Source organism: Chiloscyllium punctatum, chromosome 20 (assembly GCF_047496795.1).
Source record: "Chiloscyllium punctatum isolate Juve2018m chromosome 20, sChiPun1.3, whole genome shotgun sequence".
NCBI classification, from domain to species: Eukaryota; Metazoa; Chordata; class Chondrichthyes; order Orectolobiformes; family Hemiscylliidae; genus Chiloscyllium; species Chiloscyllium punctatum.
This window is the reverse complement of record NC_092758.1, coordinates 90,372,058-90,399,467: the sequence shown is the minus strand read 5'-3', so window position 1 is coordinate 90,399,467 and position 27,410 is coordinate 90,372,058. Positions and strand designations below refer to the sequence as shown.

At 45.2% G+C, this 27,410-nt stretch overlaps 1 protein-coding gene across 1 annotated transcript in view; it reads right to left on the bottom strand.

Moving 5' to 3' along the window:
- The window catches only part of n4bp3 (NEDD4 binding protein 3), a 129,251-nt gene extending 123,548 nt beyond the window's left edge, over positions 1 to 5,703 (bottom strand). Inside the window, exon 1 of the mRNA XM_072591203.1 lies at positions 5,510 to 5,703. The gene's annotated coding sequence lies outside the window, so the exon portion shown is untranslated. The remainder of the gene's footprint in view (positions 1 to 5,509) is intronic.
- Between the last annotated feature and the right edge of the window lie 21,707 nt (positions 5,704 to 27,410).

Here is a 27,410-nt window from a genome sequence, read left to right as displayed (position 1 = left end):
AGAGCTGAAAACAACAATGAGAATTGATAAAAGTCAAGGCATTTCTTAAGTGGAAGCCCCTGTAGGTCAATGAGCATGGGCTGATACAGGCAGTGTTTTGGGTGTCCTCATATTTGCAGAGGGAGGAATCTCGGAGATCAGTCACAATCGCGATTGTTCAGTCTAAAGACAACAAACAAATGGACAAGTGTTTCAGCAGCAAGGCAGCTCAAAGACAGGAGTAGGACAAGGTGGAAGCAGTGTTATATGATGATGTGGATCTAAATAAAAGCTCACTTGGTCAAATATTGCCAGTACCGCTTACACCTATAAATATTGATAAGAGATTCAAGTGCCTTGCTTAACACTGTTGGAACTAGGTTCCTAAGAAATGCTCTCCCCATTTGGGTCTGTCTCCCCATTTCCTTACTAACCACTTATAGTCTTCAATAGTTCTGACCTCCCATGCTCCAGAAAGCCCAATTTGTCAACATTTCTGCCCAAATTCTCTCCCACATTAAAACATCAACTCTGCTTTCATGACTGTCCACAAGGTCATAGTTCATCAAACCTCTCCAGTCTGCTTTCAATGTTCACTTCTGATTCTTGTCTCCTGAAATCCTCTTTACCCTTTCAGCGTTATTAATCCTACTGTCTGGAATTCTCTCACTAAAAACGCTCTACTCCTAAAAGTCCCTTAAATCCCACGTCACTGACTAAACCTCTGGTCTCTATCCCAATCCCCACAGACCTCTGACACTGTCCATACCATATATTAATGTCCATCTTCCTTCCATTACACCCTATTCCCATTGCCCATAAACCATTTTAAGATCTGTCTCTGTATGAGAAAGGTGCTATTTAAATAGAGGCTTGAATATTACAGGACTGAGGGGTAGAGGAAGATCCGTTGATTAATGCGCCATAGAAAATCTCCCAAGTGATTCAGAAAATCTGATGGATTCAAAATAAAACAACTTGTGTATAATATAATATGAATGTTTCAGGAATCCTGGGTTATATTACACCTAGTAACACTCCTTTAAGTGTTACCTCCACTTGATGTATACACACCCCTTTAAACCACACATTAAATTACAGCCGCAATAATACACTTTGTATTTATTTGTACAATCACAACACAACACAAATAACAGAACAAATGGGGAACATGTACTGATTAAACATCCTTATTGCACTGAACAACTTCCAGAGAATCACAAGAGTGTCATCTAATGAAGTGGACATTCTTTGTTCCTTTTATTTTTTGTTTCTCAAAATTCCCAAAAGGAGGTGAGGAGACAACATTCAAGGAATGCAGTAAATTTGGAAAGAGAAGCTTAAGAAGTTTCTTATCCAAATATGCCAGACTCGCAGCAGAAAAGCTTATCAAGACAGGCTCAGACTCGCTTCAAAGGGCTCTGAGCAGTAGCTCAATCATTCACTGTCCACTATCTCCTGCTGAATTACTCACTGCCTGCCCAGTTCTACAGTGTTACTCTTTAAAACACAAGTCTGAGAAATATTTACATATCAGCAGTCACTCACACAGGCCACACGGCAGACCAATATCAGCACCATCACTATCCCATAACCATCGTCTCATGCTATGTTACAATCAGTATGATCACAGACACCAGAGCCCATTGCTTTAAACCTACTATACAACCATCACTAGGTAGAGGCATGAATCACAGGAGGTTGGTCTGCATGTACAACAAGTAATTAGAAAGGCAAATGGAATTTTGTCCTTCATTGCTAAAGGGATTGAGTTTAAAAGCCAGGTTGGTGGGGGGGGTGGGGGAGTTATCTTGCAGCTGTACAGGGAGCTGGTGAGGCCACACCTGGAGTACTGTGTACAGATTTGGTCTCCTTACTTGAAAAAGCATGTACTGGCAATGGAGGGGGTGGGAGGGGGTTCACTTGGTTGATTCCAGAGTTGAGAGGTTTGGCTTATGAGGACAGACTGATTAGATTGGGATTATATTCATTGGCGTTCAGAAGAATGAGGGGCGATCTGATAGAAACATATAAAATTATGAAGGGAATCAATAAGACAGAAGTATAGAGGATGTTTCCACTGGCAGGTGAAACTAGGACAAGAGGGCATAGCCTCAAAATTAGAGGAAGCAGGTTTAGGACGGAGTTGAGGAGGAACTTCTTCACCCACAGGGTTGTGAATCTGTGGAATTCCCTGCCCAGGGAAGCAGTTGAGGCTTCCACAGGAAATGTTTTTAAAGCTAAGATTGTAATTTTTTTGAACACTAAAGGAATTAAGGGATACAGTAAGTGGGTGGGTAAGTGGAGCTGAGTCCAGGAAAAGATCAGCCATGATCTTAGTGAATGGTGGAGCAGGTTCGATGGGCCGGATGGCCTACTCCTGTTCCACATTCTTATGTTATGTTCTTAGGTAAGTTTAAGACAGGTCAGTGATGCTCTCAGTGTCTGCTTGGTTCTTATTAGAACGAAAAAGGGAAGTAATAGATCAATATACTAACAAAATATTTAAAGGGAAGTGGATGTTCCACCAGGATTGAGTTACCATGACCTACAATCAGTGCTGCAATTATAAGTTATTTCAGAAGAAATAAATCCAGAGGAAGTATTGTACATCACTGCCAATTTGTCACTGGCTAAATAATTCTTAAAGTTTATGTTGAGTTAAGAAGCAATGGCACTTTCTTACTCTGTTAGTCTCCAGACTTGCACTGGACCAGTATTCAATAAGTATCAATCGCCCTGTGGTATCTCCAACACAATAATCAGTAAGCCCAGAGTATCACATACTCCTAGTGACTGAACAGCAACATTAAGACCTGGGATGTGGAGAACAGGAAATGTTGTTGTTCAGCAGCATCTGTAGAAAGAAACAGGCTTAATGTTTCAGTTTGGTGACCTTTTGTCAGAACTGACGGTAAACAGTAATGGAAGGGTTTTCAAGCTAGTACAGGAACAGAGAGGCAGAAAGGGCAAAAGAGAAGGTTCTCTTCACGGATATTGCTAAAGTTTTACAACATTTTGTGTCCTTGTTTCAGATTTACAGAATCTGCGATATTTTGCTTTTGCACTGGAAAGGAAGACACAGAACAAGCAGGTAATGTACATCTTGCAGCTAAATTCAAGTGGCATTCATTATGCAATTAGCATTATATTTTTTCTCTCTCGCTAGCATTAGATTCTATACAAAACATTTAACTCTGAAGGTAAAAACAATTACTGCAGATGCTGGAAACCAGAGTCTAGATTAGAGTGGTGCTGGAAAAGCACAGCAGGTCAGGCAGCATCCGAGGAGCAGGAAAATCAATGTTTCGGGCAAAAGCCCTTCATCAGGAATAGAGGCAGAGAGCCTGAAGGGTGGAGAGATAAATGAGAGGATGGTGGGGGTGGGGAGAAAGTAGCATAGAGTACAATAGGTGAGTGGGGGAGGGGATGAAGGTGATAGGTCGGGGGAGGGGGGAGTGGATAGGTGGAAAAGAAGATAGGCAGGTAGGACAAGTCATGGGGACAGTGCTGACCTGGAAGTTTGGAACTGGGGTGAGGTGGGGGAAGGGGAAATGAGGAAACTGTTGAAGTCCACATTGATGCCCTGGGGTTGAAGTGTTCCGAGGCGGAAGATGAGGCGTTCTTCCTCCAGGCGTCTGGTGGTGAGGGAGCAGCGGTGAAGGAGGCCCAGGACCTCCATGTCCTCGGCAGAGTGGGAGGGGGAGTTGAAATGTTGGGCCACAGGGAGGTGTGGTTGATTGGTGCGGGTTCGAGAGATCAGCCAATTGTGGTCTGATGTTTGGTCTGATGGAGTCACATAAGTTAATAAAGTGCATTGTCTAGATGCTAATCTTCCTTGTTAACTTTATTGAGACCTTTTAAACAATCTTTTCCAGGTTTAAATCTGGGACTGTGCCCTCAAAGCCCTGAGGGTGAATGTATCGGCCCAAGATTGGCTGTGTTGAATTTCTGGCTTCTTTAAACCAATTCTTGTAGCCATTCCCAAAGTTCACCTCACTGCAGATTTCTCACAGTGTGAAGAGGAGAAAATGAATCACCAAACTGAGATCTGAGATCTCAATGCCAAACAGGAATTAGCACACTGTAGGATGGTGAAGAAAAACCAAGTATTTGCCCAATAGCAGCAACTCCATAATTTGCTCTTTTCTTGATCCATAATAAAGTTGGCAAAATTTGAAAATAAATTGACAAATTTTCCCTCCCAAAATTATTCGCCCCCATCCCAAATGAAACTTAAACTTGTGTTTCCTGAATTCAATTCTGCACCTCTGAGTTGGTTAGAAATTATTCCATCTCAATCCTGAGCAAGATGTCACCAAAATCACTGCGGAAAAATGTAACTATCTCACTTCCACACCTTCAAGTTTCTGCATTTTCCAGGTTTCACAATGCATTTTTCAAAAAGTCACACACACAGTTCCAACAAACCCAAGCTGCAGGCAAGTCTTTGCAGGTCAGGAATAATTCATACCTTCCAGAAGAATCCAACCTTTGTCTTGCCCAATATTCATTAAAATGGATTTTCCAGAAAGAATCAGTGATTAACAATCAGAAGCAGCAACATCTTCTGATCGCCAGCTTCAATCATGTCAGTCTCTTATCTGTATAAAGATTTAAGTCAGCAGTGCCAACCCTGACGAACAAGGAGCAAGTCAACCAGGCAAGGAATCAAAGGTCAACTCTGCGGTCAGACAACATGCTGCTATACAAATGCAGTGCATAAAAGGCACTGCCAGTGGGATACCAGACAATGTAAAACAGTTTAAAAATTAGTGTAAAGATCTGACCTACAAAACAAAAACAAATCTCTGTCACACCTGGCTTCAGTGATTAAATGCAGGCAACACCAAAATCAGAAATTGCTGGAAAAGCTCAGCAGGTCTGGCAGCATCTGTAGAGAGAAAGCAGAGTTAATGTTTTGGGCTGAGTGACCCTTCCTCAGACACCTGTCTAATTTGGAATTCTCTGATGAAGAGTTATTTATTCTGCAAAGGTTAGTTTGCTCTCTCTCTCCAGGGATGCTGCCTGGTCCCCTGTGATCTCAGTAATTTAGGATTGTTCTGGGTTCAATAAAACAGCCACAAAAATGGTAGTTCATTCTCACACTCAGCTCAGAAACCTGTCCTGCTGACATTAAGGGTGGATGGATAGAATGTCGAGGTTAGTGTCAGCATTCATTCCCCCACCTCCCAGCCCCCAGCCCTGCCTGTAGCCCTGGGATGTGGGAGGTCCCAGTTTGAAGGTGACAGAGCAGGTCAGTGGCTGGGACAAGTGTATTGTCCGCTTTAATATGTGACGGGACCACCTAGAGAGCGCGGGGATTTGAGGGCGACCAGTTCACCTTGAATAAAACAGAACCTCACCAAACTATTTCCAAAGCGACACCATGCCCCTAACTGACAGACCCAGACTGGAAACCCACATTTTATTACAAGTCTGTACAAGCTCCACAATCACAGCAGCAGATAGCCCATCAATGTGCTCAGTATACAGAGAGAATGCGGACTTTTCCCCCATTGAATCTCACCATATTTCCCTGGCCCTCAGTTTGCAGTTCGCTGATGCTCAGCGGGCTGTTCTCTCCGAGTTTGGAAGCACTCACTCCTTCGCTGTTAAATGCTGTAACTGTAGGTACACACTGGTAACGAGCTGCTCTGCCTCTCTCACACACACACACACCGCTCACTTTTCCACAATGCAATAGCGGGCTGGGGATTGGGGCAGTTGTAAGAGAGGGACTGGACATTTCAAACAGCACGGGGCTGGATCCTTAAAGAAACCAGATCCTGAACTCCGCCCCTGGCTGTAGGAGAGAACTAGGCACACTCTCTCAGTCACAGCTCGTTCTGCTGCTCATAGATAGTGCTTGAAAAAGACAGCACCTTCAGTTCCACTCTGCGTTTCCCGGCCGCACATCCTCAGCGTTTAATGGTCTGGAAACATATTTACTTTAAATATACCCGAATTGATGAAAGTTCAAGCATACCACAGTAGATAACAGAAGGAAGCATCGACCAGAAATATACGTTGGGGATCCCAAAAGAATGTCTTTAAGAAACACAAAACAGAAATTGCTGGAAAAGCTCGGCGGGTCTGGCAGCGTCTGTGGAGAGAAGTCAGAGGCAACATTTCGGATCCAGTTAACTCCTCCTCAAATCTGTTTCTCTCCACAGACGCTGCCAGACCTGCCGAGCTTTTCCAGCAATTTCTGTTTTTGTTGTTGTTTCTGATTTACAGCCCCCACCGTTCTTTCAGTTTTTATTCAGTACCTTTAAATTATTTCTTTTGTGATTTGGAAGCTGGGGCTATTCAGCTGTTGGAGCCTGCACCACAATTAACTAGGCTGCCAAGGACAAAATAAATCCTTCTTATACCCAGCTTTTAAAAAAGACACCCCTTACCTTTTAAACAGTGAGCCCTAGTTCTGGAATCCCCCATATGTAGAAACCATCTTTCAGCATTCACCATGTCAGCTCCCCTCAGGACCCTGCATGTCACAGCAAGGTCACCTGTCATTCCATAAGAACAGCATTAGGCTATTCGGCCCATCAAGTCTGCACTACCATTTGATCATGGCTGATATGTTTCTCAACCCCATGCTCCCGCCTTCTCTCTGTAACTCTTCATCTCTTTACTAATCAAGAACCAGCCTAACTTTGTCTTAAATACACTCAGTGACTTCACCTCCTCTGCAGTATTCAGTTCCACAGAGTCACCACCCTCTGGCTGAAGAAATTCCACCCAATCCCAGTTCAAAAGGGTCGTCCCTTCATTCTGATGCTGTGTTCTCGCTTCCTAGTCTCTCCCACTAGTGGAAACATCTTCTCCATGTCCACTGCAATCAGACCTCTTAGTAACCTCAAAGTTTCCTCCCATTCTTCCAAACTCCATCGAGTATAGACCCAGATTCCTCATATAACAAACCCTCCATTGCCAGGATCATTCTTGTAAACATCCTCGGGAACTCCTCCAAGGCCAGCACATTCTTCCATAGATACGGGGCCCAAAACTGTTTACAATATTCCAAATGTGGTCTGACCAGAGCCTTACATAGCTTTAGCAGTACACCTTGCCTTCTCACCCTCTCAGAATGAATGCTGACATTGCATTTCCCTTTCCCACTGCCAACTGAACCTGCCTGTTAACTGGAAGAGAATCCTGAAAAAGGACTCGAAACTCCTTTGCAGCTCAGAATTCCAGAGCCATTCCCTGTTTAGAAACTTGTCTATAGCTCCACCCTTCCCACCAAAGTGTATAACCTCACACTTTCTCATATCCTATTCCATCCACCACTTCTTTGCCTATTCTGCAGCAACCCCCTTCTCTTCAAAACTCCAATGGATTCACCTTCAAGCAAGGTCCCACACTGTGTTAGAAACAACACACTGAAAAATGTCTTATAAATGTATTAAAAACTCAACATACTCTTCCTTACTCATAGAGTCATAGAGATGTACAGCATGGAAACAGACCCTTCGGTCCAACCTGTCCATGCCGACCAGATATCCCAACCCAATCTAGTCCCACCTGCCAGCACCCAGCCCATATCCCTCCAAACCCTTCCTATTCATATACCCATCCAGATGCCTTTTAAATGTTGTAATTTTACCAGCCTCCACCACATCCTCTGGCAACTCATTCCATACACGTACCACCCTCTGCATGAAAAGGTTGCCCCTTAGGTCTCTTTTATATCTTTCCCCTCTCACCCTAAACCTATGCCCTCTAGTTCTGGACTCCCCAACCCCAGGGAAAAGACTTTTCCTATTTATCCTATCCATGCCCCTCATAATTTTGTAAACTTCTAGAAGGTCACCCCTCAGCCTCCGACGCTCCAGGGAAAACAGCCCCAGCCTGTTCAGCCTCTCCCTACAGCTCAAATCCTCCAACCCTGGCAACATCCTTGTAAATCTTTTCTGAACTGTTTCAAGTTCCACAATATCATCAGAAAAACTCTCATTCATTCACAGAGGATACCCACATTTGCAGAGGGACATCAACAGAACAATATTAATACAGATGGGAATCGTCACAAAAGTAAAGCTTTGCAATAAAAAGTACTGAAGTCAGTAAATAATTCCACTGCAGGGAGTGAATTTTTATTCTCTTGTGATGTGCATTTCAGCTGATGGACCAGCATGCATTGCCTGTCCCTGGTTAGCCTCAAGGGGGAGGTGGTGAGCTGGTTGCTTGAACTGCTATCTTCACGAAAGTGAGGACTCTAGATTAGAGTCAAGAGAGTGGTGCTGGAAAAGCACAGCAGGTCAGGCAGCATCCGAGGAACAGGAAAATCATCATTTCAGGCAAAAGCTCTCCATTAGGGATGAGGCTGTGAGCTGAGGGAGTGGAGAGATAAATGGGAGGGGGTGGGGCTGGGGGGAAGATCACTGAGAGTGCAATAAGTAGATAGATGGAGGTGGGGTCAATGGTGATAGGTCAGAGGGGAGTGTGGACGGATTGGTGGGAAAGGAGATGGACAGGAAGGACAGGTCATGAGGGCAGTGCGGAGTTGGAAGGTTGGACCCAGGAGGGGTCCTCTGCTCCCAGGAGAACCAGATCCACCACAGAACACACCAGATGGCCTCCTTCTTTAAAGATCGCATTTCCCCTCCCACGTGGTTGATGATGCCCTCCAACGCATCTCATCCACTTCCTGCACCTCTGCCCTTGAACCCCACCCCTCCGACTGCAACAAGGACAGAACCCCCTCCTGATCCTCACCTTCCAGCCCACCAACTTCAATATACATCACATCATCCTCCACCATTTCCAACACCTAGAAACAGACCCCACCACCAGGGATATATTTCCCTCCCCACCTCTAACCACTTTCTGTAAAGACCATTCCCTCCGTGTATCCTTCATCAGGTCCATGCACCCCTACGACCCACCCTCCCGTCCTGGCACCTTCCCCTGCCACCGCAGGAACTGTAAAACCTGTGCCCACACCTCCTCCCTCACCTCTATCCAAGGCCCTAAAGGAGCCTTCCACATCCATCAAAGTTTCACCTGCACATCTACCAATGTCATTTATTGTATCCGTTGCTCCCAATTTGGGCTCCTCTACACTGGGGAGACCAGACACCTACTCACAGAGCGCTTCAAAGACCATATCTGGGACACATGCACTAACCAACCCCACTGCCCCATGGCTGAACACTTCAACTCCCCCTCCCACTCTGCCAAGGACATGCAGGTCCTGGGCCTCCTCCACCACCGCTCCCTCACCACCCGATGCCTGGAGGAAGAACGCCTCATCTTCCACCTCGGGACCCTCCAACCCCAGGGCATCAAATTGGACTTCACCAATTTCCTCATGTCCCCTCCCCCACCTTATCCCAGATCCAACCTTCCAGCTCAACACCATACTCATGTTCTGTCCCACCTGTCCATCTTCCTTCCCACCTATCCAATCCACCTTCCTCTCTGACCTGTAACCCTCGCCCCCACCTCCGTCCACCTATTGCACTCTCAGCTACCTTCTCCCCAGCCCCACCCCCTCCCATTTATCTCTCCATCCCTGAGGCTCCCAGCCTCATTCCTGATGGAGGGCTTTTGCCCAAAACATCGACTCTCCTGTTCCTCAGATGCTGCCTGACCTGCTGTACTTTTCCAGCACCACACTCTGAACTGCTATCTTGTTGTAGCAGCCCCATAATACTGTCAGGGAGGGAGATGTGAAATGTTTACCCAGCAATAATGAAGAAACCGTGATGTAAATTCAAGTCAGGATGGTGAGTGGCTTGGAGGGTATCTTGCAGGGGATGGTGTTCCCATGTATCCAATGCCCTTGTGCTTCTAGATGGAAGTGGGCATAGGTTTCAAAGGTGCTATTTAGGAGACATGGTGAATTTCTGCAGTGCATCTTGTAGATTGTACACACTGTGTATTGGAGGGAGTGAATATTTGTAGATGTGGTGCCAATCAAGTGGGTTGCTTTGTCCTAGATGGTGTCAAGCTTCTTGAGTGTTGTTGGAGCTGCACCCAACCAGGCAATGGGGGAGTATTCCCTCACACTCCTGACATGTGCCTTGTAGATGGTGGACAGGTTTTGGGGAGTCAGAAGGGGAATTACTCACCGCAGTATTCCTAAACTCTGCCTTGATCTTTGATCCATTGTATTTATATGGCAAGTCCGGTTTAGCTTCTGGTCAATATTAACCCCAAGGATGTTGAAAGTAGGGACTGAGCAATGGTTATGCCATCACATGTCAAAGGGAGGTAATTAGGTTCTGTCATGCTGCAGGTAGCCATTGCCTGGCCTTTGTGTGGTGTGGATGTTACTTGCCACTTATTGGCCCAAACCTGGATATTGTCCAGTTCTTGCTGCATTTGCATATAGACTGCTTCAGCACCTAAGGAGTCATGAATGGTACTGAACATTGTGCAATCATCAGCGAACATTCCCACTTCTAACTTCATAATGGAGAGAAAGTCATTGATGAAGCAGCTGCCCTGGGAATGATTGATTTTGAGGTGATTAGCAATCCATGTGGAAAAGATTCAAATCCCATCAGAATTCATCAATTAGATTACAAAGGTGAAATAGTTAAAACACTTTGTGCAATGAACGAAAAGGGATCTTAAATCTTCTTATAGTGTGTTAAGGTTCTAATGACTGAGCATACAATGGGTGGTACTGGGCAGTATTTCATGAACAGTTTTGGACTTCTTAGTACAAGAAGTAAATAAAACCAATAGAGAAAGTATTCTATAGATTCACTTGGACAGGCATCACAAAGATACAGTCGCAGATAGACAGGGGAGCAAAGAATGTGTTTGGTATGCTTGCTATCATTGGTCAGCGCATTGAGTACAGGAGTTAGGAAGGCATGTTGCAGTTGTACAGGACATTGGTTAGGCCACTTTTGAAATACGTCGTTCAATTCAGATGTCCCTTCTATAGGAAGGATGTTGTGAAACTTGAAAGGGTTCAGAAAATATTTACAAGGATGCTGCCAGGGTTGGAGGGTTTGAGCTATAGGGAGAGGCTGAATAGGCTGGGGCTGAGGGGTGACCTCATAAAGCATTTTAGGATCATGGGGCATGGATAGGGTAAATAGTCAAGGTCTTTTCTCTGAGGTGAGGGAGTCCAGAAGTAGAGGGCATAGGTTTAGGGTGAGAGAGAAAAGATTTAAAAGGGATCTAAGCGACAAATTTTTCACACAGAGGGTGGTACGTATATGGAATGAGCTCCAGAGGAAGTGGTGGAGGCTGGTACAATTACAGCATTTAAAAGGCATCTGGATGAGTATATGAATAGGAAGGGTTTAGAGGGATATGGACCAAGTGCTGGCAAATGGGGCTAGATTAATTTAGGATATCTGGTCAGCATGGACGAGTTGGACTGAAGGATCTGTTTCTGCGCTGTATATCTCTTTGACTCCAAGATTCTGCAATCCAATTCTGAGGCTTCATATTGATGATGAACCCTCAGGGAGACCTCAGTGGACTTCCCAGTGGGCATTGCTGCCAACTCCCCTCGGGATCCTGATCCCCATGTTGGGAAGCCCTTCATTAGGATGTTAGCCAAGTTGAAGAGCTATGATAGAGCTCCTACACAAGGTAGGGTCTTTCGGGTTAATGGTAATCTGACAGGGATATTCAAGTTGAGTAAAAAAATTACAATAAATTATGTCGTTTTCAGCAGTTGATGAAGTAGGCAGAAATTTAAAATAATCATGAAGTTAGCAGTTAGATTCAGAAGATATATGTTTTGAGATTTGTTTAAATTTGGTGAGGAAATGAGCTGACACATCTCAGATTACGTTAGTACACACACACTTGAGAAAGCAGAGCTTGCCAATAAAGAGGCTTGGGGGATTGAACATGAGAACTGTTGACCAGCAGCCAAAGCATAAAGTCAGGTTAAAAACACTCATTGCTAATGGAGCGCATCCATTCACAGGAGCAATCCTGCTGGCTACAGGTCAGTCTACGTCAGTTCGAATCCAGTTAGTCCACAATTAACCCAGCCCGGCCAGCTAGTGGATACCTGCATGCTTCACATCACTCTATGTTCACGTTTAATTTTTGTTTTGGCAATAAAATTGGACTTGTGGTGAAATTGTGTCTGCTTCTGATCGTCAACCTTAGAGTTTAGAGGTTGGAAGGAATTGTTCCCATAGAGGATGGTTATACTGCAGCATTGGCTGCCACAGTCTTGGAGCAGAATTAACAAATTTCCCCGACATGGATTTGTATATTTGCTGGATATGACGAGTATATAAGAGGAGGTGATGGAGTTGGAAGAGATGACGAATGAAGGGATGCCCCGATCAGTGCTGTATGGTGTCAGGATTTTCGAAATGTGACTGAGGATCACGCTGTCTCTCAGTCGGCCTTTGATGATAATTTCAGGAACTGAGTGTCCATAAACACCTCCCCAAGACTTGTTTCACCATGACAAGTGACCTAATCTGCAGGAAACAACCTGCTCTATCCTGCTGTAATAGTGTCCGAAATAAATGCACAAAGCAGCTGTTTCCCAATGTGAAGCACAGCAGGTAACCCATTCCCTAGGCCAGCATCTCTCAACAAGCAAAATGCAGCCCACACATTAATGCGGCAACTCAACACGGTGTGCAAGATTCATAATGCAGGGGCAAAATGCAACGCAGGGATCCAGCATTTTTCACAGAGAGGGAAAACTGCAAATGGTTTGCAGGGCCGGAGCTCACAGCATACACTCTGCAGATCACAACAAATTGCAGAATATACCATCCAATTCATACCACACTGAGAGCCATACAGTACTCAACCACTAGATACTCCACAGAATGCAGCATCTAACAAGTCTCTACAACCTACAGTGCCTCCTTATAGGACAATGTGTAACCTGGCAAATCAAGGGCTTGGCATACAGCCACTATATTCAGCATGCAGTATATATCACACTGCACAGCATGCACCATACATCACAGGGAATATAAATCACATTGGACAGTCTGCATGTCATCTTGCTTGAGTGTCCACAGCGTGCAGTAAATGTAGCACAGCAAGTGCCTTCTGCAGAGGTCTCCGTTTAATTAGAGCTCCCACACAGCCTTTTCTCAAATGGACACCCAGAGGGACTCCCTGCTTAAACCCAGTTTTTCACTTTGAAAAATTGAAGGATTTTGTGAATGATGAGCGCTTCAGTTATACCCGAGAGGCCTCTTTGTTGTATCAGTTTGGCAGGAGGTGCCCACAGTTTGAAGCACGGATCGATTCCTGCCCTGGGACTAGGATTTATCAACATTGATTCAAAAGTTAGTGCAAAAATCACAGCATCCCTTGATTTCAATGTATTTCAGCACAGTTGAATATATCATTGTCTCGAACAAAAGGCACGTTAACAATCCCAGCACCACTGTTAATGGCTAATAAGAAATCCATGGAAATCATTCACTTTACAGCCTGCTTTTATGGAATGGATTTTGTACAACTCATCAAGAACATTTAGAGTAAAGTTAACTGAGTTATTTTATAATTACATTGTCCTTGAATCATCTAAAATCAGGTGGGTCAAATACCACCCAAGTCTCCTTCTAGTAATAAAATGCTAAAGATCTTTCAGATCACATGATGCTTTACAGTGTATACAAGGTACAAGGCGATTTCTAAATCACAGGTACACTGAAATTGCTGGAGAAACTCAGCAGGTTTTGCAGCATCTGTGGGGTGAAAACAGAGTTGATGCTTCGAGTCCAGTGACTCTTCATCAGAACTGTAAAAGATTGTAAATGTAAAAGAGTGACTGGATTCAAAATATTCACTGTTTTCTCTCCACAGATGTGGCCAGACTTGCTGAATTTCTCCAGCAATCTCTGTTTTGTTTCAGGTTCTCAGTATCCACAATTCTTTATTTTATTTATTTAAATCACACATCCCCAGTCAGAGAACAATCATGGTAATCCTTGGCTAGGAAGGTGTGGAAAGACAAGATTGTCTTTAAATGCCATCTTGCACATTCTGACAGCTATTCACAACAAAAACTAGTTCCCTCTGCACCATAGCTGCTGTTACTTTGGAGCCAAATTAGTCAGCAAGCTATTAGAGACTATAACATAGATTCATTGACCAGAAGACATGGCAGCAGGAGCAGGCCATTCGGCCCATTGAGTCTGCCATTCAATGAGATCAGGGCTGGTCTGGTATCCTCACCTCCACTTGTCTGCTTTTTCCCTTCAGATTCAGAGTCATCCAGCATGAAAACAAACCCTTTGGCCCAACCAGTTCATGTCGACCATAATCCCAAACTAATCTAGTCCCACCAGCCTGCTCCCGGCCCATATCCTTCAACCTTTTCCTCATCATCCAATGTCTTTTACACCTTGTAATTGTACTCACATCCACCATTTCCTCAGAAAGTTCATTCCATGCATGAACCACCCTCTGCATTAAAAAAAATTGCCCCCAGGTCTTTTTAAAATTTCTCTCCTCTCACCTTAAGAATGTGCCCCCTAGTCTTGAAATCCCCCATCTTAGGGAAAAGACACCACCATTAACTCTATCCATACTCCTCATGGTTTTATGAGCCTCTATAAGGTCCCCTCTTAACCTCCTATGCTCCAATGTACAAAGGTCCCAGCCTATGCAGCCTTTCTCTATCTCAAACCTTCCATCCCTGGTAACATCCTACAACCTTTGATTACCGTATGGATCGCACTCTGGATTGCTGCCTGCGAATGGCTTAGGCCGCTGGGACAGGACATTGTGCAGCACGTGGTTGATCCAAACCAGGAAGTTTAGCACATGATAGATCACATGCCCACCTGCTGTGTTATAAACACCAATGGTGATGACAGGAGAGGCCAAGGCAAAGAGCAGTGATGGATGGGACAATGACCAGGGCAGGATGGATTGGCAATACTGATAGGAAAGAATGGAAAACTGACATGACTAGGTGAGACGATCAGAAGGAGGAGACAGGTGGTCAAAGAAACGTTGGAAAAGGGAGCGAAATCATGGGTTTGACTCTGAAGCAGGAAGCCCAATGTACAAAGGAAAAACTGGGTTTAATCAACGTAGCGCCGGTTAGGATGGCGTGTGACAGGCATCCACTAAATTTTGGGAGGAATCTATACCTTGAATAAGGCCTGGTGTGTGGTATTAACAGGAATGTGAAAAGAAACTAAAACAAGCTGTTAAAAGATGCTTGGGAATGAAGGATTTTTTTGTGTCTGGAAGAAGCTCGCTCTGTTACTGTTCCAATAGTGAGATGAGAGTTGGGTTTTCTTCCACTTAACCCTTTGGTTTGCGACTGTTTTGTGATGGGTGACAGAGGAAACTTGAAACATGAGACAAAGTATTCAAAGTGCTTCCACCAAAACTGGGAGCAGCAGCTGAATAGCCTGCAGAAAGAAAATGCAGAGTAGACTGCGGTACAAACAGTAGACCAAACACCACTGCCTGAGTACCATCTCCATTAGTGCAATACCAGCCTTGTGATTCCCTTCACCAAGAACCAGGCAAAATGAACTCCCTTCAATTCAACGCTGACATTCCACTTTGGAACCTCCCTGTTCCAAGTCCTGAAGAACAGATTCATCTACAGCTTCCAACTTTCTCCATTGCATCTTTTATTCTTTATATACAAAGTCATCCATTCATAAGTGCCCTTCCCAAAGTCAGCTCTTTGTGTTACACACGAGGGGTTAACTCTTTTGGATCGGAGTCAGTGAGAGCTTTACTTCAATGAAACACACTCCAAAATAAAAGCTAAACTCCTACTGTGCTATATTGATAGTTACTTTAATCAATCTGTTCAGATATGCTCTAGGGATGGTGGGACTTATAGAGTCATAGAGATGTACAGCATAAAACCAGACCATTCGGTCCAACCCGTCCATGCCGACCAGATATCCCAACCCAATCTAGTCCCACCTGCCAGCACCCGGCCCATATTCTTCCAACCCCTTCCTATTCATATACCCATCCAAATGCCTCTTAAATGTTGCAATTGTACCAGCCTCCACCATATCCTCTGGCAGCTCATTCCATACACGTACCACCATCTGCGTGAAAAAGTTGCCCCTTAGGTCTCTTTTATATCTTTCCCCTCTCACCCTAAACCTATGCCCCCTAGTTCTGGACTCCTCGACCCCAGGGAAAAGACTTTGTCTATTTATCCTATCCATGCCCCTCAAAATTTTGTAAACCTCTATAACGTCACCCCTCAGCCTCCGATGCTCCAGGGAAAACAGCCCCAGCCTGTTCAGCCTCTCCCTGTAGCTCAGATCCTCCAACCCTGGCAACATCCTTGTAAATCTTTTCTGAATCCTTTCAAGTTTCACAATATTTTTCCGATAGGAAGGAGACCAGAATTGCACGCAATATTCCAACATTGGCCGAACCAATGTCCTGTACAGCTGCAACATGACCTCCCAACTCCTGTACTCAATACTCTGACCAATACAGGAAAGCATACCAAATGCCTTCTTCCTTATCCTATCTGCCTGCGACTCCACTTTCAAGGAGCTATGAACCTGCACTCCAAGGTCTCTTTGTTCAGCAACACTCCCCATGACCTTGCCATTAACTGTATTAATCCTGCTAAGATTTGCTTTCCCAAAATGCAACACCTCACATTTATCTGAATTAAACTCCATCTGCCACTTCTCAGCCCATTGGCCCATCTGGTCCAGATTCTGTTGTAATCTGAGGTAACCCTCTTCGCTGTCCACTACACCTCCAATTTTGGTGTCATCTGCAAACTTACTAACTGTACCTCTTAGGCTCGCATCCAAGTCATTTATGTAAATGACAAAAAGTAGAGGGCCCAGCACCGATCCTTGTGGCACTCCACTGGTCACAGGCCTCCAGTCAGAAAAACAACCCTCCTCCACCACCCTCTGTCTTCTACCTTTTGAACCAGTTCTGTATCCAAATGGCTAGTTCTCCCTGTATTCCATGAGATCTAACCTTGCTAATCAGTCTCCCATGGGGAACCTTGTTGAACGCCTTACTGAGTCCATATAGATCACATCTACTGCTCTGCCCTCATCAATCTTCTTTGTTACTTCTTCAAAAAACTCAATCAAGTTTGTGAGACATGATTTCCCACACACAAAGCCATGTTGACTATCCAGAATCAGTCCTTGCCTTTCCAAAGACATGTACATCCTGTCCCTCAGGATTCCCTCCAACAACTTACCCACCTTCGAGGTCAGGCTCACTGATCTATAGTTCCCTGGCTTGTCTTTACCACCCTTCTTAAACAGTGGCACCATGTTTGCCAACCTCCAGTCTTCCGGCACCTCACCTGTGACTATCGATGATACAAATATCTCAGCAAGAGGCCCAGCAATCACTTCTCTAGCTTCCCACAGAATTCTCGGGTACACCTGATCAGGTCCTGGGGATTTATCCACCTTTAACCTTTCAAAACATCCAATACTTCCTCCTCTGTAATATGGACATTTTACATAATGTCACCATCTATTTCCCTACAGCCTATATCTTCCATATCCTTTTCCACAGTAAATACTGATGCAAAATATTCATTTAGTATCTCCCCCATTTTCTGTGGCTCCACACAAAGGCCACCTTGCTGATCTTTGAGGGGCCCTATTCTCTCCCTAGTTACCCTTTTGTCCTTAATATATTTGTAAAAACCCTTTGGATTCTCCTTAATTCTATTTGCCAAACCTATCACATGTCCCCGTTTTGCCCTCCTGATTTCCCTCTTAAGTATACTCCTACTTTCTTTATACTCTTCTAAGGATTCACTCGAGGTAAAAGCAATAACTGCAGATGCTGAAAACCAAATACTGGATTAGTGGTGCTGGAAGAGCACAGCAGTTCAGGTAGCATCCAAGGAGCAGCGAAATCGACGTTTCGGGCAAAAGCCCTTCGGCTTTTGATTCCTGATGAAGGGCTTTTGCCCGAAACGTCGATTTCGCTGCTCCTTGGATGCTGCCTGAACTGCTGTGCTCTTCCAGCACCACTAATCCAGTATAAGGATTCACTCGATCTATCCTGTCTATACCTGACATATGCTTTCTTCTTTTTCTTAACCGAACCCTCAGTTTCTTTAGTCATCCAGCATTCCCTATACCTACCAGCCTTCCCTTTCACCCTGACAGGAATATATTTTCTCTGGATTCTCGTTATCTCATTTCTGAAGGCTTCCCATTTTCCAGCCGTCCCTTTACCTGCCAACATCTGCCTCCAATCAGCTTTCGAAAGTTCTTGCCTAATACCATCAAAATTGGCCTTTCTCAAATTTAGAACTTCAACTTTTAGATCTGGTCTATCCTTTTCTATCACAATTTTAAAACAAATAGAATTATGGTCGCTGGCCCCAAAGTGCTCCCCCAATGACGCCTCAGTCACCTGCCCTGCCTTATTTCCCAAGAGTAGGTCAAGTTTTGCATCTTCTCTAGTAGGTACATCCACACTGAATCAGAAAATTGTCTTGTACACACTTAAGAAATTCCTCTCCATCTAAACCTTGAACACTATGGCAGTCCCAGTCTATGTTTGGAAAGTTAAAATCCCCGACCATAACTACCCTATTATTCTTACAGATAACTGAGATCTCCTTACAAGTTTGTTTCTCAATTTCCCTCTGACTATTGGGGGGGTCTATAATACAATCCCAATAAGGTGATCATCCCTTTCTTATTTCTCAGTTCCACCCAAATAACTTGCCTGGAAGTATTTCCAGAAATATCCTCCCTCAGCACAGCTGTAATGCTACCCCTTATCAAAAATGCCACTCCCCCTCCTCTCTCGCCTCCCTTTCTATCCTTCCTGTAGCATTTGTATCCTGGAACATTAAGCTCCAGTCTTGCCCATCCCTGAGCCATGTTTCTGTAATTGCTATGATATTCCAGTCCCATGTTCCTAACCATGCCCTGAGTTCATCTGCCTTCCCTGTTAGGTACCTTGCATTGAAATAAATGCAGGTAAAAACAATGACTGCAGATGCTGGAAACCAGATTCTGGATTGGTAGTGCTGGAAGAGCACAGCAGTTCAGGCAGCATCCAAGTAGCTTCGAAATCGACGTTTCAGGCAAAAGCCCTTCATCAGGAATCAGGAATTATTCTTGAAATAAATGCAGTTTAATTTATTAGTCCTATCTTGTCCCTGCCTGCCCTGACTGTTTGACTCACTTGTCTTCTCAGCTGTACCCGTCTCAGATTGATCTCTTTCCTCACTGTCTCCCTGGGTCCAACCCCCCAACCTTACTAGTTTAAATCCTCCCGAGCAGTTCTAGCAAATTTCCCTGCCAGAAAATTAGTCCCCTTCCAATTTAGGTGCAATCTGTCCTCCTTGTACAGGTCACTTCTACCCCAAAAGAGATTCCAATGATGCAAAAATGTGAATCCTTCTCCCATACACCAGCTCCTCAGCCATGCATTCATCTGCTCTATCCTCCTATTCCTGCCCTCACTAGTCCATAGTACTGGGAGTAATCCAGATATTACTACGTTTGAGGACCTCCTTTTCAAATTTCTGCCTAACTCTCTGTAATCTCCCTTCAGAGTCTCAACCTTTTCCCTTCCTATATTGTTGGTTCCAATGTGGACAATGACCTCCTGCTGACCCCTCTCCCCCGTGAGAACATTGTACACCCTCTCTGAGACATCCTTGATCCTGGCACCAGGGAAACAACACACCATTCTGATTTTTCTCTGCTGGCCACAGAAACGTGTGTCTGTACCTCGGACTAGAGAGTCCCCTAACACAATTGATCTCTTGGAAGCCGACATACCCCTCGTTGTATTAGAGTCAGTCTCAATACCAGAAACTTGGCTGTTCGTGCTACGTTCCCCTGAGAATCCATCACATTTTCCAAAACAGCATACCTGTTTGAAATGAGTATATCCACAAAAGACTCCTGCCCTAGGTGCCGACCTCTCTTACCTTTCCTGGAGTTAACCCATCTATGTGACTGTATCTGAGACATTCCCCCCCCTCCTATAACTGCCATCCATCACATACTGTTGCTGTTGCAAATTCTTCATCGCTTCTATCTGTCTCTCCAACCAATCCATTCGATCCGATAAGATTCGCATCCAACAGCATTTATGGCAGATATATCCGCAGTAACCCTTAAACTCTCTTTAAAATCCCACATCTGACAAGAAGTAGATTTCACTGCAAAGGCCATTTTTGCTCCTTCACAATCTACAGACCCAGAAAATAACACCGTCTTATCCCTCTACAAACACTGCCCCAGGTTAAATTAATAGCGATGGCTTATATTTTAAGTTTAATCAAGAGACTTATCTCCAAAAACATATAATCAAGAAAGAATCCACTATATTCACTACTGCAGCCTTTCTCTTGGACAGACTTAAAATAACAATTAACTTATCTGATTCTGTGCTGTGAACTTCACCCAACAGTTCCTCCAAGATTAGTTGTGAATTTCACTGTTTGTTCATTTTCCCAGATGCACTCTGATATCCAGCGATACACGAATTCAAACAGCAAAGGTGGTAACTGTGCAGGTTTTTGACTCGAACCCAGACCTTTGAGTTCAGAGTTAGGGACTCTACCACTGCACCACAAGAGCCCACAGCATTGAGAACAAGAAGCAGCTGGATTCCGATCTTTGGCAAGCAGTCCCAATGGATTACAAATTCACCAAATTCCAAATTTATATGGCCAATGTTCAGTCAATAAATCCTTAACCAATATACCCCTCACCTGTTCCTTCGTTCCATTAAATCTCAGATATCACTAGAGGCCATACGAGATGATATCATCTACTGAGGCAGCATTTTAAGTCATTGTCTACACAGGCTTTGTCAGTTGCCTTCCCCTGTCATGGACAGGCCTAGGAGGCAGCTCTCAAATCCATCTCAGCAGAAATGAGTAGTCTCATATCCCCCAGGCTGAGACTGGAAGTCCGGAAATGATGGAACACATGAGCTCTGTTTGGAATAATTGGGAGAGGAATAGTGCAATGTGGTGTGATCAAAACAAAATCATTGAAATCAAAAGGGAAAATCTACAAGCCAGCTGTGCAGAAACGTGGATAATGTCAGGGATCAGCACTGAGGCCTGAACAGTTTCCAGGATGTATCAATGCCTCGGATGAATGGACTAAAGGAATGATTGTTGGTGCTTAGATGGTTAGATTCCCTACAGAGTGGAAACAGGCCCTTCAGCCCAACAAGCCCACACTGACCATCCAAAGAATAACCCACTCAGACGCATTTCCCTACATTTATCCCTAACGCACCTAACACTACGGGCAATTTAGCATGGCCAATCCACCCTAACCTGCATATCTTTGGACTCGCTGAGCCGAATGGTCTTACTTCCACTCCTATTTCTTATGGTCTTATAGATGGGTGAACTGATGGGGCAAAGATTTGGCATGATTTAGAGAATTGTGTATGAAAATATGAATTGCCTACTTTGGCAGGAAGAATGGAACAGCAGTTCACTATATAAATGAAGAGAGTCAGTGGAACTCTGAGCTACACAGGAATCTGAGGCTTCTGCTACAAAGATGAATCACAAAGCATTAGTGTGCAGGAACGGCAGGGGTCTGGGAAGACATATGGATGTTGGCATTTACAGAGTGGGAATTGGGAAAGTGTTTCTGTGGCTGTGCAGAGCCTTGGTGAGAATGCATTTGGAGTATTGCTTACATTATTGATCTCCTCCTTTAAGAAAGAGTACAACTGCAGTACGAGCAGCTCAGAGAAGGTCTACTTGACTGATTTCTGGGGTGGACAGGTTATTTTGGGAGGAAAGATTGATACGTTGGACCGGTCACCATTGGAGTTTAGAAAAATGAGAGGAGATCTTATTGGAACATAGAAAACCATGAGATGCTGGACAAAGTTAAAAATCACACAGCACCAGGTTATAGTCCAACAGGTTTATTTGGAAGCACTAGCTTTTGGAGCACCGTTCCTTCATCAGGTGATTGATGAAGGAGCAGTGCTCCGAAAGCTAGTGCTTCCAAATAAACCTATTGGACTATAACCTGGTGCTGTGTGATTTTTAGTTTTGTACACTCCAGTCCAACACCGGAATCTCCAAACCATGGGATGATGTGACAGGGTGAATACTAACAGCATGTTTCCATCGTGGGAGAGTCCGGAACAAGGGCTCCCAGTTTAAAAATAAGGGTCTCCCATTTATAACTGGGATGAGATTGTTTTTGTTCTGAGACTTGTGATTCTGTAAAACTTTATTCCCCAGAGACCAGAGGAGGCTCTGTCTTGAATATATTGAAAGCTGACTTAGGTTTTTGTTAGACCAGGGAGTTAAGAGATTTAGGAGCAGACAGGAACATTGAACTGAGGCAATAATCCCATCAGCCATGATCTTATCAAATAACAGGACAGGCTCAAGTGGCCAAATGGTCAATCCTTTCTCTTGTTTCTTGTATTCTTGTGAAATACAGATGCTGAGGTGGATGTGTGCACTGAGAGAGTTTTTAACATCAAGATTTAACGAATCAGAAGTTTGTGAAGATTGTAAGACCCTCACCATCTTTGACAGATGCACCAGAGAAAGCATACTGTCTGGATGTATAACAGCGTGGACTACAGAAGGTGGTGCGCACAGCCCACACCATCACGGAAGCCAACCTTCCATCCATTGATTCCATTTACACAGCTCGCTGCTGCAGAAAGGCTGCCACCATCATCACAGACCCCTCCCACCTCGGTAATGCTCTCCTACAGCCTCTTCCGTCAGGCAGAAGATACAGAAGCTTGAACACACACACACACACACATACACACACACATACACACACACACACACACACATACACACACACACACACACATACACACACACACACACACACACACACACACACACACATACACACACACATACACACACACACACACACATACACACACACACACACACACATACACACACACATACACACACACATACATACACACACACACATACATACACACACACACACATACACACACACACACACACACACATACACACACACACACACACATACACACACACATACACACACACACACACACATACACACACACACACACACATACACACACACATACACACACACATACATACACACACACACATACATACACACACACACACACATACACACACACACACACACACACACACACACACCAACAGGTTCAGGAACAGCTTCGTTCCTGCTGTTATTAGACCAATGAATGAACCTCTCTATCTTCAAATAATGCTGATCTAGCTGATGTAGATCTTGCTTTGCATCAATCCTGTGCAGTAAAGCCTGTGTGGCTTCCTCTGTGTAAACACCCTGTGATCTGTGTATCCTTGTTCCCTATACTGCTCACACAACAAAACCTTTCACTGTACTCAGGTACATGTGACAATAAATCAAAATCAAATCAAATCAAGTCAGATCATTAATGAAGTTAGCCAAGAAAAGAATGAGATATGATGGAGAAAGAGAGAGATTCAATCCAGGGAAAGGAGAAATGTGATGAGGCAATGATGGAGGTGGAAGAGGACGTGAGGACGGCAGATGCTGGAGATCAGAATCAAGAGTGTGTTGCTGGAAAAGCACAGCAGGTCAGGCAGCATCCGAGGAGCAGGACAATCGATGTTTTGGGCATAAGCCCTTCATCAGGAATGATGGGGGGGTGGGAGGAAGGAGGCTGAGAAAGAAATAGGAAGGTGAGAGTGGGGGGTGGGGGTGGGGGGAAGGCAGCTGTTAAGGCGATTCAGGGGGTGGTGATGGTGATAGGTTGGAGGAGAGGGTGGAGTGGATTGGTGGGAAGGAAGATGGACAGGTAAGACCATTCAAGAGGGCGGTGCCGAGTTGGAGGGTTGGATCTGGGATGAAGTGGGGGGAGGGGAGATTTTGAATCAATGTTTCAGGCATAAGGCTGACCTCATCCCAGATCCAACCGTCCGACTTGGCACCACCCCCATGAGCCGTCCTTTCTGTCCGTTTTCCTTCCCACCCTCCACTCTGGAAAAAAGTGAGGACTGCAGATGCTGGAGATCAGAGTTGAGAGAGTGGCCCTAGAAAAGCACAGCAGGTCAGGCAGCATTGAGGAGCAGGAGGATCAAAGTTTCAACTATAAATCCTTTATCTGAAATCATGTTGAAGGGCCTATACTCAAACCAGTGATTCAGATGCTGTCTGACCTGCTGTGCTTTTCCAGCAACTCTGATGGAGGTGGGACCACCAGGAGGAAGGAGGAGACAAAGAGCTGAGATCAGATGGAAAGGTGAGGTGGTGGCAGGTTGAAATACAGTGGGAGTGGAGGACAGGAGTGACCAACAGGAGGATCACTTCGTGTAAAATGGGAGAAGCTGAACGAAGGAAGAGGTAACCATTTAATTCGGTGTTACTATCCGAAACTGCATTCCGAAACAAATATGACACTTCACCAGTTTAATGAGAGACAGCAAGTCAGGGTGAAATTCAGTAAGGCACAACAACAAACTCCAGTTAATCTACAGCCGTTCATAATTTCCCTTCTCACTGAAGTCAGGAGTCCACGCGCTAAATGAACATATGTTTCTCATTTGGCAGCGTTTCCTGTCTGTAAGTGATTGCACTCAGCATTATCTGCTCGATCTGAGAGACAGTCAGTGACAGAGAGAGGACCAAAGAGCTCAGGCTGTAGCTGATGGCAGCTTTTATATTTTAATTAACCTGTTCTGGAATAGCAGATTGTACTGCAGCTTGTTCATTTGCATAATTAAAACCGTGCTTAGTGTGCTTTCTCTGACAACTACAGAAATCAGTCAATGTATCAATGTAGTGAAGATTTGGTGATGTTTTTGGGGCTCAGTTAGTGAGGCAGCTGCTGTGTAGTTGAGTTTAAGACTCACAGCACAGGAATAAAGTTAGAAATCACACAACACCAGGTTATAGTCCAACAGGTTTAATTGGAAGCACACTAGCTTTCAGAGCGACGCTCCTTCATCAGATGGTAGGTGCTATCACCTGATGAAGGAGCATCGCTCCGAGAGCTAGTGCTTCCAATTAAACCTGTTGGACTATAACCTGGTGTTGTGTGATTTTTAACTTTGTACACCCCAATCCAACACCAGCATCTCCAAATCAGCACAGGAATATGTATTGATGCCAAGTCCAAACCGGAATTCACATCGAGGGCTAGTCCCAGGAAAGGCAGCTGACTGTAGAATCACCTTCTGACTCTGAATGATGGCTGTTGGTTCCCCAGTTCTTTGATTGCCTTTCCCTAATTCCAGTTTAATGCGCCTGACTGACATTTTCCAGGTGAGTGATGGAGGAGTTGCCATGTTATGGATTTTTTGTGGCATCCATAATACCCTCAGAAACTCCTCAATCTTCTTTCTTGCCCTGACGTAAGATCAGCCCCATTAAAGTTCCTGCTCCCCCAAACCACAAATTGGAGGAACAACACCTCACCTTTCGCCTGGCCAGCCTACAGCCTGGAGGACTCAACATATGGCAGCACGGTGGCACAGTGGTTAGCATCGCTGCCTCACAGTGCCAGGGACCTGGGTTTGATTCCAGCCTCGGGTGACTGTCTGTGTGGAGTTTGCACATTCTCCCTGTGTCTGCGTGGGTTTCCTCCGGGTGCTCCGGTTTCCTCCCACAGTCCAAAGATGTGCAGGTCAGGTGAATTGGCCATGCGGAATTGCCCCACAGTGTTAGGTGCATTAGTCAGGGGTAAATGTAGGATAATGGGTCTGGGTGGGTTACTCTTCGAAGGGTTGGTGTGGACTTGTTGGGCCAAATGGCCTGTTTCTACACTGTAGTGAATCTAATATAATCTAATTGAGTTCTCCAATTTCAAATAATCTCCCAGCCTCTCCTGCTCCTCCCAGCCACCAACTGGATTTCTCCCATTGACCAACCAGATCATACCCTCTCCTTGTCTTCACCTATCCCCACTTCACCACCCTGTCCCCACCTCCCCCTTTATCTGCAGCTCCCCCAGTCCTGAAGAAGGGTTATACCCGAAACATTGACTTCTCCACCTCCTGATGCTGCCTGTCTTGCTGTGTTCTCCCAGTCTCCTGATGCTGCCTGCCTTGCTGTGTTCCCCCAGCCTCCTGCCTGTCCCTCCTGATGCTGCCTGGCTTGCTGTGTTCTCCCAGCCTCCTGCCTGTCCCTCCTGATGCTGCCTGCCTTGCTGTGTTCTCCCAGCCTCCTGCCTGTCCCTCCTGATGCTGCCTGGCTTACTGTGTTCTCCCAGCCTACCCCATGAAATGTGGCATCATTATCAACTTGATTCTCTCCCAAGAAAAATAAGGCCATAGATTACAGGAGCAGAAGTAGGCCATTCAGCCCATCGATGCTGTTCCACCATTCAATGAGACTGTGGCTGATCTGATAATCCTCAGCTCCACTTTCCTGCCCCTTCTCCATAACCCTCAACTCTCTTTCTGATTAAAGTTCAGCCTTGAATGACCCAGCGTTGACAATCCCCTCTGCGGCAAAGAATTCCACAGATTCCTAACCGGAAGAGGAGAAATTCCTCCCCGTGTCATCCTTGGTGACCCCTTTTCTGGGTTAATGCCCTCTGGTCCTAGATCTTCCCAAAAGGGGAAATAACCTTTCCTCACTGACCCAGTCAAGTCCCCTAAGAATCTTCTTTGTTTCAGTATCAGTGGGATCAGAACTGATCCCCTGATGCAATTCTGGCAGCAGCACAGTCACGCCTAGGCCTCAGAACCTCAGACAGGCCACAGTGGGAATGATGGTCTGTGTGAATAACCTCTCTGGGACACATGCACCCAACAACCCCACCGCCCCGTGGCTGAACACTTCAACTCCCCACTCCCACTCCGCCAAGAACATGCAAGGCCTGGGCCACCACCACCACCAAATCCAGTCACCCGGCCCCTGGAGAAAGAACCACCTCATCTTCCACCTTGGGACCCTCCAACCACATCGATTTCACCAGTTACCTCATCTCCCCTCCCCCCACCTCATCCCAGATCCAACCCTCCAACCCAGCATAGCCCCTCTTGTCCTGTCCTACTTGTCCATCTTTCTTCCCACTTATCTGCTCCACTCACCCCTCCGGCCTATCACCATCACCCTACCTGTATCTACCTATCACCTTCCCAGCTACCTCGCCCCCACCCCACCTTCCCATTTATCTCTCCGACCCTCACCCCCCTCACATTCCTGATGAAGGGCTTATGCCCGAAACGTCAATTCTCCTGCTCTTCGGATGCTGCCTGACCGGCTGTGCTTTTCCAGCAACACACTCTTGACTCTGATCTCCAGCATCTGCAGTCCTCACATTCTACTGCGAAACAGGGCAGACGACCCTGAACACAGAGGTTATAACCCATTGAAAATAATTTCAGAGTAAGGGTACCTTGCAGGTGGAGAAGGGACTAGGAAAGTAAGGGATAATGTGCGAGTAATTGAAGGGATAAAGCCATCTCTTTGCCTTCCACCCTTCCCCCTCTCTCAACCAAGTAACTGAAATCAGATACCCGCTCGGACCAGGAA